Source organism: Lutra lutra, chromosome 8, assembly GCF_902655055.1.
Source record: "Lutra lutra chromosome 8, mLutLut1.2, whole genome shotgun sequence".
NCBI classification, from domain to species: Eukaryota; Metazoa; Chordata; class Mammalia; order Carnivora; family Mustelidae; genus Lutra; species Lutra lutra.
In genome coordinates, this window is record NC_062285.1 from 68,497,017 (window position 1) to 68,509,264 (window position 12,248).

The window sequence follows — 12,248 nt, forward strand, 5'->3', positions numbered from 1 at the left end:
GGAAAAAATAAAAATACTTCTGTATTCTTAAAAAAAAAGAAAGCTAGAATTTTATCTGTTTGTAATTCCATAAATTTAAAAATTAAACAGTTAATTACATTGTGACCTATAGATTAATCAATATTAGTGCAACGAACTTCTATGAAGATAGAATGCACTCAAGTTGTTTTCAGGACATTAAAAATAATAGACTTATTTAGCCTCTATAGAATTGACCTTGACCTATGCAGTTCTCAAGAGAACCACATTTGTTATTTTTTTTTTCTGCTTGTTTTGTGTCACTGAAGCACTGGTCATGGTTAAACTGGAAAGTTTTTCTCTGTCATTTACCTCTACTTTTACCTCATCCGCAGCTCTTCTACAAACCTAATTTTTAAAGATGTATTTATTATTTTATAAAGAGAGAGAGTGCGCGAGATGGGGGAGAAAGAAAGAAAGAAAGGGAGAGAATCTCAAGCTGATAGTGTGGAGCCCCGTACTGGGCTTCATCTCACAACCCTGAAACCATGACCTGAGCCAAGACCATAACCTGAACTGAAATCAAGAGGAAGATTCTCAACCAACTGAGCCACCCAGGTGCCCCTCTTCTACAAACCTATTATTATGAGCCCTACAGATAGTGGGGAAAAAAGAATAGAGAAATAATTTGGAAGGAGGTATATAGAATGTTCACTTAGAGTTAGCTGTCTTCATTTTCTAGGAGGAGAAGAAGTGAGATTAAGCCAGCAAAATATTTCCTCTTATCTGAGCGTAGGTGGTAAAAAAAAAAAAATTTAGCTATTGAAGAACTTGCTGATCTGTTCATAAATTTATTGTAGTGGATTTACTACATCCCAATGACTTTTTAAAAATTTTTATTATCAGATTGTAGTTGACGTATACCAATGACTTTTTACAAGAAAAAAAATGTAAAGCAGTATTTGCCTTATTTGGGGACGCTGCAAATTAAATTGTTGTAAACTCTCAAATTTAGTTACAATTGCATTTGCTGTTGTTCAAGTGATAGATTAGGTACTTTCAAAGAAGAATTATGAAGTAAATATTAGAAAAGAATTATAATGTCAAGTTTTGTCTGTACCAGAAACTGACAGAGGCAAAACTTATAAGTAGCCTCAGATGAAGAAAGATCTTTCTCTACAAAGATTTTATAGATTTAATAGAATGTAGATTACAATTTTCATGGTTTGGAGAACTGACATCTTTTATGACTCCATCGTTTACTTCTTCATTACTTTTTACCCTACAAACTTTGATGTTAATTGAAGCTTTGGGGTTAAAGATTATATTTCTGAGAGAACAAGAGGGGCTCTAGAATAAAACAACTTGGAGACCAACAGAGGGCTTCATTAGATGTCAGGAAGCAAACTGTCTATAGTTTATGACCAAGAGGCGAGCTTAGTCAAATGAGGTATTCCTGGGGCCTTTTGTCCTAGCCTGAATAGTTAAGCCACTAAACCTCTTGGATTAGCTAAATGTATTGTGAATACTCTGTATGTTTAACTTTCATACTGAGACAGGAAACTTACAGTACTACATTAACATTTTTTTTTAATTTACCTTGGATTACCCAAAAGACTACTTGTTTATACCATGATAGATCCCATGGTTTTCTTAATCAAAACTGGACAAGAGGAACTGGTCACTATTAATTCCATATGCTCTTCTCAAAAGGCACATTCATACTTTAGATTCCACAGCATGAAAATGATATCTTTGTAGTCTTAAACATGTTTGTCATTAAATAGAGTGCAATTTGAAATATTTTAGTATGTGTTTTATAGCAAAATTAATAAGTGATATATTTTAAAGTCAAGAAAATCTGTCCCAGATGGGAATTGATATATGTAGGCTTAATAAAAAGATAACTTTTGAACTTTGTCTGTATAAAATGAACCTTGGGGCATTTTATCCCTTCTTCAGAAACCATAACACAATTGGAAATGAGGTGAGTGAAGTAAATTTAAAATAACTGCTATATTCAATAATTAACCTGTAACTAGAAACTCAGGTTAGAATACGTATAAAATCATAAAAATGTGCATCAAAAATCAAACTGCTCTTCAACATAGATGTTGAACTATGTGACTGGGTTTTTAAGAAGTGTATACATTATTGACTTTATCAAGAACTGTGAGAGAATAACAAGAAATAAGTGTGGTAGAAATAGTTTTTCTAAAATTGTTCTTGAAAATGCATTGTTTATGATTTCTAAAAGAGGGAGCACATTGCACCAATTAAAATAACCTGTAAACAAATTTTGCCTTTATCATACAAGTTTTATAGCAGACAAACCTATGATATTTGGAGTTATCCTTCCTTAGTAGTCCAGTAATCTACCTAATTTCAAGTTTTTGTTTTGGTGGCAGGCAGATAGTATAGTATGATCTATGATTCTTAGGCTGAAGGCAGAATCATTCCTTAGTCAAATGGCTGTGAAGCCAACCTCTCTCTCGAGAAGGCATAGTCATGATATTTTGTCTGGAAATGATTTGAAACCTTGCTGTGAGATGGGCATGCAAACTATACAACCTACTATATTATGCAAACTTTATAGAATGTATTTAAAAGAAAATTCTGCAATAACTTATCACTTAAGACTTTCAAGTAGACAGAAATAATATTTACAAATGGTCTGCTTCTCTCTAAACTTCCCTCTCACTGAAAAAAAAGAAACCACTAAAAAATGCTCACGTCATCTAATGTCCATTGCAGTGTTTCTCTTTTACAGGAACAAGACCGTGGGGTGTTTGGAAAAGAGTTTGCTATGACTCTGCGCTAATGATACTTATTGTCGCCTTACTTATACACCCTCTTCTACCATTCTTTTGTGAGTGGAAATACGGTGGTCCCAGGATTGATGCATGAGTAAATAACATTTAATAATTGTTCTAGTCTTGGATTTTCTACCATAGAGATCCTAGAAGCCTGGCTTCTCTACTAAGGGAATCGTTTGGGGATAAAGAAATAGGCAAATCAGTTTTTTTCCCACTAACTGAGATTAGAAATAATTTACAAATTTGAAGAATTTAGTTAAGGAAACACTTTCAGTCAATAAACAAAAGCAAAGTCTGTGTCTTGCTGTGTAAATAGTGTAGAATATAGAAAAAGGATGAAACATGGTCCCTGCCCTCAGAGAACTGGGAAGATCACAGCTAATAGATTTGATAGATATTGAGTATAGCATAGAACATTGCATATTTCTGTCCTAATTGTGTGGCATAGGCTAGGAAGTGAGGGAAGCAGTCAAAGAAAGACAAGGTCTATGTGAAATAAATAGGGACAGCTTTGTGAAGGAGGGAGGATTGATGTTAGATCCTTGAAGTCTGTTTAGGGTGCAAAAAGGAACATCAACAAAAACGTAGATGATATGATTACTTGGCATAACTCTGACTTTAGATTTAATGCCCATTTAGCTCTTGGTCAGGAAAGAGAACTGATCCCTATTGTCTCACTGGATGGTTGGATTTTTATTCCTAAAGAACTGTTTATACCCTAAGTCTCTGCCTATTTTTATCTTTTTTGATCTTCTTGGTGTTGATCACCATAAATCTGAGGTAACTGACTAAGACTTTAGTCTAACTAAAGATTTACATCAGATCCTCAGGCTCATGAGATTGACAGAGCATTCCTTTGGGGGCCCACTTGCATGGTTGCTCCGGTTCTTGAAGAGGCTAGAATTTTACGTGAATACAATATAGTTATTTATAGCATTTTACGTGGGTGTATCTGATATGGGTTTGCCATATTCTATCTGTTGTACCTCATTTTCATTCTTATATTTGAAATATAAGAAATATTTGAAAATAACATATTTATGTGCTTATTTTATGTTACATAGAATATAACTAATGTTAAGTTAATCTGAACAAACCTGAAGTATATGTTTCTGCTATTCAGAGATTCTGAAACAGGCCTTGAGATAATTTGCGGAAGTTATGATATTGACTCCCTAAATACATGCCTCATTAAAGAGTAAAGTCCCTTTTTCAACTACGCTAATGTAATAGCAAGGAAGCCTCTTTGAAGAACATTAGTTACTTCATTAGCCTTTAAAAAAATATTCCTGATTTGAAATCATTTTTTCCCTCACCTCTAGATAGCTGTCTCACCCATACTTCAAAGCCACATATGCAGGACAGTTGGCAGAATGGATGTCACAAGAATGACTTGCCAATAAATCTGTACAAACTTTCAGGACCAAATATTAAGATCCCCAGAGATAGAAAAAAGTACACTTAAGGCTGCCTCTTATTATTGTATTTCTCTAGTTCTGATAAACTTATCACAGCTACACAAGAACTGAAGTTGGGCCTTTATGGGATTCTTCATAGTAACTATTTTATGTATTTCTGGATGGCTTTTGACCTCACCACAGGTCTACCTTAAATATATGCACATATTCATATAAGTACAAGTGACCTATATTTAGTAAAAACTGAAAAATATTTTTAAATAAATTAATGTTTCACATTTTATATTTTTCATAACTATGACAATTGTCATTGAGCTAAAATGCCACAGAGTAATTGCAAGATTAGTGATAGAATACATCTGCATTGTAGTGGGACGTTCATATTTTGATATATAGCAAAACTGACTAGGCTTTTTCGAAAACATTATGGACAATATGCATTAAAATTCCATAATCTAGGCATGAAATATATTTTCTGATCATGCACATTTCATGAAGATTCTCTAGCTCTACAGCATAACCATATATAAGTTGACTAACCTGTTTTTAATGCTAAATAATATAGGATTCAATATCCAAAGAGCTGAATGTACTTTTACTGGAATATTTTAATTCAATCAAATCTTAAAATCAGCAAGAGGAACAAGAAAATTACCTACAAGGGAAAACCTATAAGGCTACCAACTGATTTTTCAGCAGGTCAGCAGGGAGTGGCATGATACATTCAAAGTGCTGAAAGGGAAAAAAACCCTTATGTAACCAAGACTACTCTACCCCACAAGGCTATCATTCAGATTTGAAGGAAAGATGATAGGTTTCCCAGACACCCAAAAGGTAAAGGAGTTTATTACCACTACAACAGCTTTTTAAGACATGTTAAAGGGACTTTTTTAAGTAGAAAAGAAATGACCATAATTAGACATAAGAAAATTGTGAATAAAAAGATGTAAAATATGACAACATATACACAACACCTGGAGAAGGGAGTAAAAAGGAAAAAGAAAGGGAAAAAACATTTTTTTCCTTTTTTATGTTCATTTAGAATGTGTTTGAACTTAAATGACCATCAAATTAATATAGACTGCTATTTACTTAAGATGTTCTATATGAACCTCATGGTAACCACAAACCCCAAAACCATAATACACAAAAAATAAAGAAAAAGAACTCCAACCGTAACACTATAAACTCATCAACCACAAAGAAAGAGTGCAAGAGAAGAAAGGAACAGAGAAGAACTACAGGAACAACCAGAGGACAAATTTAAAAAGTGTTGATAAGTACACACTTACCGATAATCACTTTACTTTATTATTTATTTATTTATTTAAGGTTTATTTATTTATTTATTTGGCAAGAGATAGAGAGCACAAGTAGGCAGAGCGGCAGGCAGAGGGAGAGGGGGAAGCAGGCTCTCCACTGAGCAGGGAGCCCGATGTGGGGCTCGGTCTCAGAACCCTGGGATCCTGCCCTGAGCCGATGGCAGCTGCGTAACCGACTGAGCCACCCAGGTGCCCCCTGATAATTACTTTAAGGGTAAGTAGCCTAAATGCTCCAATCAGAAAACATAGGGTGTCGGAATGGATAAAAAAAAAAAAAAAATCAAGACTCATCTATATGCTGCCTACAAGAAACATCTCAGCCCTACAGATGCACACAGATTGAAAGTGAAGGGATGGAACAACGTTCACCATGTAAATGGAAGCAAAACAGAAGCTGAGGTAGCAATACTCCTATCAGACAAAACAGACTTTAAAACAAAGTCTGCAATAAGATATAGGTAGGGCATTACATAATGATAAAGTGATCAATCCAGCAAGAGGCTATAGCAGTTATAAATATCTGTGCATTCACCACTGGAGCACCTAAGTACATAAAGCAAATATTAAAAAATATAAAGAGAAATTGATAATACAATAACAGTGGGGACTTTTACACCTGCATCTGCTACATCAATGGATAGATCATCCAGACAGAAAAATCAATGAATAAAAACCCAGTGTTTTTGAATGACACATGGGATCAGGTAGACATTAACAGTTACATACAAAATGTTTTCATCCAAAAACAACAGAATACACAGTATTTTCAAGTACACACGAAACAAAATATTTTGAAAAGTCAAATGTTTTCTTTTTCCCAAGATCTGTGTGTGTATTTTACTGAACCATCCTTGTTCAACTTTTATACAGTGTTTTGGATGGTTTATGGAAATGTCCATGTTCATTATAAATCCATGAACGCAGAGATTTATATGGTATTTTTTCCACAATTTTCATATGACTTCTAGAGCCTTGGAGTTTATCATTGTAGCTGGATTCTTTGTGAGACTCTGTTTAGAATCATTTGCTCTTCTCAGAATAGAAGAATTGAACCAAATATAGATGGACAAATAAGATGAGGGATGCGATGAATGTTTATTTTTAGGAGCATAGTAGACATTAATTTTATGCAAACATTTAAATTCTTGTTTTTTAGAGATTTTATTTATTTATTTGAGAGAGAGAGCAAGCATGAGAGGGGAAGGTCAGAGGGAGAATCAGACCCCCTGCTGAGCAGGGAGCTCAATGTGGGACTCAATCCTGGGATTCCAGGATCATGACCTGAGCTGAAGGCAGTTGCTCAACCAACTGGGTGCCACCCAGGCACCCAAACATTGAAATTCTTAAAAAGCAAATGACCCCAGAGTGATTTTTGTTTATCACAGAATGTAATAGAGATTATAATCCATGAATCAGGTAATTTTTCTTGGAAGAAGCAGAAACTCTTTCAAGCTAGTTCAAAAATGCGTTTATTATGGGGATACATCTGAATTGACAAAGGAAATCTCATGGAAATCAAAGAACAGCAATGGTAATAACACTGGATTTCTTGGGAAAATTCAGAATTCAGTTGCCAAATTTATGGAATTTCAGCCCAGTGTTATACTATTAACAGGGCTCGGCATTCTATGGGATTTTTCTGTTTTACTAGTAACTGGATTCCAAAGGCCTCAGCTTGTAATAGACTCTCTGGCCTCAGCAAGAGACATATTTTTATATATCCTTTGTATTTCTATGGTAAATGGTAGGCTCTTTCCATGTATTATAGTTCAGTGCCCCAAGGAATATAATATGATCTAACACATCTTTTTCACCAAGCTATACCTAGTCTCCCTGGCAGTCTCAATGGTGTGGGACTATGATGGAATATGAGGGAAGCAATAGGACTTCTCTACTGTAAAGGAATTATTTTAACTGAGTCCACTTCTCCCCAATTTTTAGTATGCTTGGTGAACATTGGCTAATCTTACCCATCTTCAGGAAGTCTTTACAGGAGTAAGTTTTGACTATAAATGTAGGACTAATCCTAAATTGGAAAAAAGGAAATATGGTCCATTTTGAAATTATCAGTTATTTGGGACTAGGGGAAGAGGTATTAAAAATTCTCAATTCTGGTAGTCAGGTCATTATAATATCTCAAACAATTAAACAGATGGTTTTCAAACTACGTTCTCTAGAGGTGCTTCATACATTTCCATAAATATTTGCATTAAATTTCCTTTTTAATAAAATTGAGCTTTTAAAAAGAGAATAATAAAGATGTATACGCAAAAGTGTTATTATATCAAATCTTCACATTTGGGTGCCCAACATCATAATTAACTTATATCCTTTTTGCTTGTTTTTTTAGTAAGTAAATATGGTTATAGAGTTGCACTTCTGAAATGAGTAAAGACTAATGAATGCTGCTTTTATGCATTTCACATACTGAAGTTTATGTAGGGTTTTTCTTTTTCTTTTTTTAAACACTGAATTAGACATTTAAGTCATCCTTCCTATTAGTGAGTTCCATGAATGTTTTGTTAAATTTAAACAGAAGTTTGGATTTCAATTTCCTCTGTCTCCTGAAATGTATTGTTACCAGTTATGTAATTTGATTGTTTAATTCTAGCTTGTTCTATGCTTGTAGGATCAAGTACCACTTTCTTTGCAGAAGTTTGTTGAAGTTCCTGCTCCTCTGGATCTAATCCTCTTTTCATTCACAGAGGATATATTCTGCCAACACAGTTTCCAGGCACAACAGTACTGAGGTAATAGATACATCCTGTCAGGAGACTGAGCTGGGGATTCCACCTTCCGGTGCTGGTTGAAATCCCTGCTTGGGCAGTGTCTGGGGAGGGCTGACAGGGGCAGGGTCAATCAGTGACACAATTACTGATCTATATGTTTGTACCTGTGAATATGAGAGTCAATGTGTGAATGTGCAGGAAGAGCGAGAAGGGGAGGGAGAGAGAAGGAGAGAGAGAGGGGGAGAGGGAGGTAGAGAGAAGGCAGAGAGAAGCAAAGAAAAGGAGATGAGTAGAAGATACCATTCTTGAGGATTTGATCCAGTTCTGAGCTTTCCTGCCCCACGTGTCTTCCTGTTATTATTTTTAAGACAGCTAGTGATTTTTGATTCATTAATTCTCTCCTAGGGTTTGTATGAATGGTCAGGGTCTTCAAACTTTTATCCATTTATGTTTTGTTTAATTAGTCACTTTTTCTCCATTGATATCATGTAATCAAAGATTCTGTCTAGCAAACAAGCAGATTTTTAAACAGTAATAATTAGTTCATATTTCTGTTTTACATCAAAGATTTATAATAGCAAATCAGAACTTCTAATCAGCATTAATTGAAAGTAAAATCAGCTAAAAATATACATCATTATTAGAGAAAAGTTTTGGCTAGACAGTCTTGAAATATGGAAAAGTCCTTGAGGATCCTTTGAACTAGATGCTATCCATAGTTTGAACTAGATACTATCCATATTTTCCAAGCACTAACTTGAATAATAGACCTATTTGGATTTGAAGTTACTACATAACTCATTGCCAAGAAGGAAGAGAAGGTCTCATGCTTAACTTTTCATCTCGATGGGAAAAAATTACGAAATTCATGAATTAAGTATATTTCATATGAAACCAAAATATTTCTCCTAAGAAATTCTCACCATAACTCAACCTCTCCACTTGCATTGTGTAGTCCTTTTTTTTTTTTTTAAATTTTGCAATTTTCTCTTACTAAGTGATGAGGATCAAATCTTTGAGTTCTTCTTCATTGTGGAATCACAAAATTGCGGCACATGGATTCTGGGATGCTTGTTCCTGAGATACAACTCCCAGCAAAGCAAACTCTATAAATTACTCTTCAAGTTTCATTTCCCTGGAATCCCATTGGTCATACTTTAAAACCAGTTCCCAGGTTCTCAGATCCAATGACTTTGACAATTTTGTTGTAACTTTCTCTTTGTTGTAGACAAGCTAAAGAGACTGAAGGTGCACCTTCAATTAGCATGGTGTAATAACTATTTTATCTTTTTATTAATTATAAAAATATTTACTTTTTTTTCCCCAATGAAAGGCATTTGAGAATCTGTGCTGTTGCTATCACTTTTTCCACCCCAGATTGAGCAGTTCAGAGAGAAATAGTCTGCTTAAGAATGTTTTGAGTTTCTGTTACTGGAGGTATTCAAGAGTAAACTAAGTAGACATTTGATTAAAATGTTTGAGAGGACTCACCACTTTTCTAGGTAGTTCTATGAGATGGTTGGAGTTAAGTTCTTCTAACTCTGAAAACACAATTTTCACTCTTTTTCTACAGCCATCTGAATCCTTTGGTCTCATAACTGCTCTGGATGCACAGGGAGAAACATCTGGCTTCTTTCCCTGGGATGATGGTAACTCTGCTGGTAAGCAGACCAACATGTACAACAGTTGGAATGTTCTGGATTCCAATGAATTTACTTAAAGATTGGAGATCTGGACCAACAAAGTAAGTATGAGTAAGGACACGATGGCAAGATTCAGCTTCCCCTAACATTACTGTCCAGAAAGTTGAGATTTTTCCTTAAATCTAGCCACTCCTCTTGGTTGAGCAACCAACACAGCTGAGACTATTATATCCAGGAAAGCGCTAACAAGAACCACTATGTTACCAAAAACAAAACAAAACAAAAAACCCACTATGTTTGTTTACTTGAGACAAGAGAGTGTCTTATTCATATGCTAAAATAAAATTTTTTCATTAATCTCACTTTGGAAGGAATGAAGATTCCAGTCTTAAGGAATCAATGAATCAATCAATTGATTAATCAATGATCAATCAATTAATGAATCAATCAGTCTTTCCCTCAATGAAAATTTGTGGGAACTTGATTTTGGTGGCATACCTGGTAGGCTGAGGGAAGGAAGAATTGGTGAGATTCTTTGCTGAGGACCATAGTTTGAAACATAATATATAGTAGATGAAAAGTATAGCCTGAGCTGAGAAAACAGGTCAAGACTTAGCTGGTGAAGGCATAATATCAGTGGTTTTTGTTTATTCATTTATCTCTTATTATCACCATTTTCTCCTTCAGTCTAATCTCATAGATCAAACTATAGAAAAGGCTTTCCTTGGAACAATAGAAGTGACTGCTATGTTAAGAAAAGTACCTATTAATAGGACCCATCAAAGCAGCCACATTTAAAAAATGAGAAATGGATTTCCAAGGAAATGGGCACTATACCATAGAGATGATAATGCGTGTGAGGTTACTGCTAAGAACATTCTTTCTGTCCCTTATTAGTTGACTTCACATTCATCTTTCTTTCCTTGCCTCTCTTTCATCTGAAAGAAGGACAAGGAAGAAGGAGAATCATTTTCATAAGGAAGAGGAAAAGGTAGAAAAAGAAAATGTGAAGGTCAGTAGGAAAATACACTTCTAATCTTACATACAGACAATATGGCTGATTGCTTCTGTGGTAGAAATTAAGAAAAGATATAGAAGCTGCCAATGCCTATATTGCCATAATAACCAGAACTCTTCTGCATCTTTTTTTAGTTTTCTGTTTTCTTTCTTTTTTTTTTTTCCTAATGAATTACCTCAAGAGATATTGATTTTCTACCAGTTGAGAAAGATTGGTTTTGAATTTTAGAGAAAGGGATTGAAATCAAAAGACTATTGGGAGCCCAGAAGAAAGATGGATATCTCTGCCTGTGGTTGTGTGTTTGTGTATATGGACAATAGAGAGATGTGAGAGAAGGTTGTCTAAAACGTTATCATACTGTATCCTTCCTTACTAACTTAAAGTGTTGAAAACATGTCTAAAAGAAAGCTGAAAAGTGAGGGGAAAGTGGGTAAGATGATGAGGCCCACTTCAACAGGTTAACTATTTTTTTATTTTCCAAAGAGTAACATGACAAAATTTGAAGCCAGTGATTGATTATTAAATGATTTTTTTGCCAGTAATTACTGGTCATTTAGAGGATTCCAAGTATAAGGCTTAAGTCAAGATCTTCTGGACTTGGGGCCTAGTTGATCAGAATTAAAATTTAAAAAGTAATAATAGATAAGTTGACCTTTATTTTCTAATGTTAGTACTTTTTTTTGCAGATTTTATTGAAAGAGGAGAGTACCTCTATGTCAGATGCAAATTCAATAATTATATTAAACTTACAGTTTAGTCAGTATTTGCAGTGACATAACAGTTCATTTTTATGAAGAAAAATGTGTTCTAAGAGACTTTAAAAATAAGAAGTATTTCAAAGTATCGGCAATTCTAGGGGGTATAGCTCAGTGGTAGAGCATTTGACTGCAAAGTATTGGCAATTCTCCAAACCACATTGCACTGTGCATTGTCATAATTAAAACAGGAATTTAAAATTCTTTTCTCTCCTCCACAACAGAAAGTTCAAAAGCAACTGTGATTAAAAATGGCTACCATGAAATTGCTACTTTGGCATATGGTGCTATTCAGATCCTTGGTTTCACTTCAAAGTCAGATGTTTTTTTTTTAAAGATTTTATTTATTTATTTGACAGACAGAGATCACAAGCAGGCAGAGAGGCAGGTGAGAGAGAGGAGGAAGCAGGCTCCCCACTGAGCAGAGAGCCTGACGTGGGGCTCGCTCCCAGGACCCTGAGATCATGATCTGAGCAGAAGGCAGAGGCTTTAACCCACTGAGCCACCCAGGTGCCCCCAAAGTCAGATGTTATTTTTAATGAATGGAGAAACCATCTCAAGCAACAAAATATAACATCGTTCCAATCGG

General features: G+C 34.8%; 1 long non-coding RNA gene across 1 annotated transcript; it reads left to right on the forward strand.

The window, feature by feature from the left end:
* Positions 1-8,216: 8,216 nt before the first annotated feature.
* On the forward strand, positions 8,217-11,990 carry LOC125107052 (uncharacterized). Its single transcript, XR_007129455.1, has 3 exons — positions 8,217-8,264; positions 9,817-9,987; positions 11,884-11,990. It is a non-coding gene; the product is annotated as an uncharacterized LOC125107052 (long non-coding RNA).
* Positions 11,991-12,248: the final 258 nt, after the last annotated feature.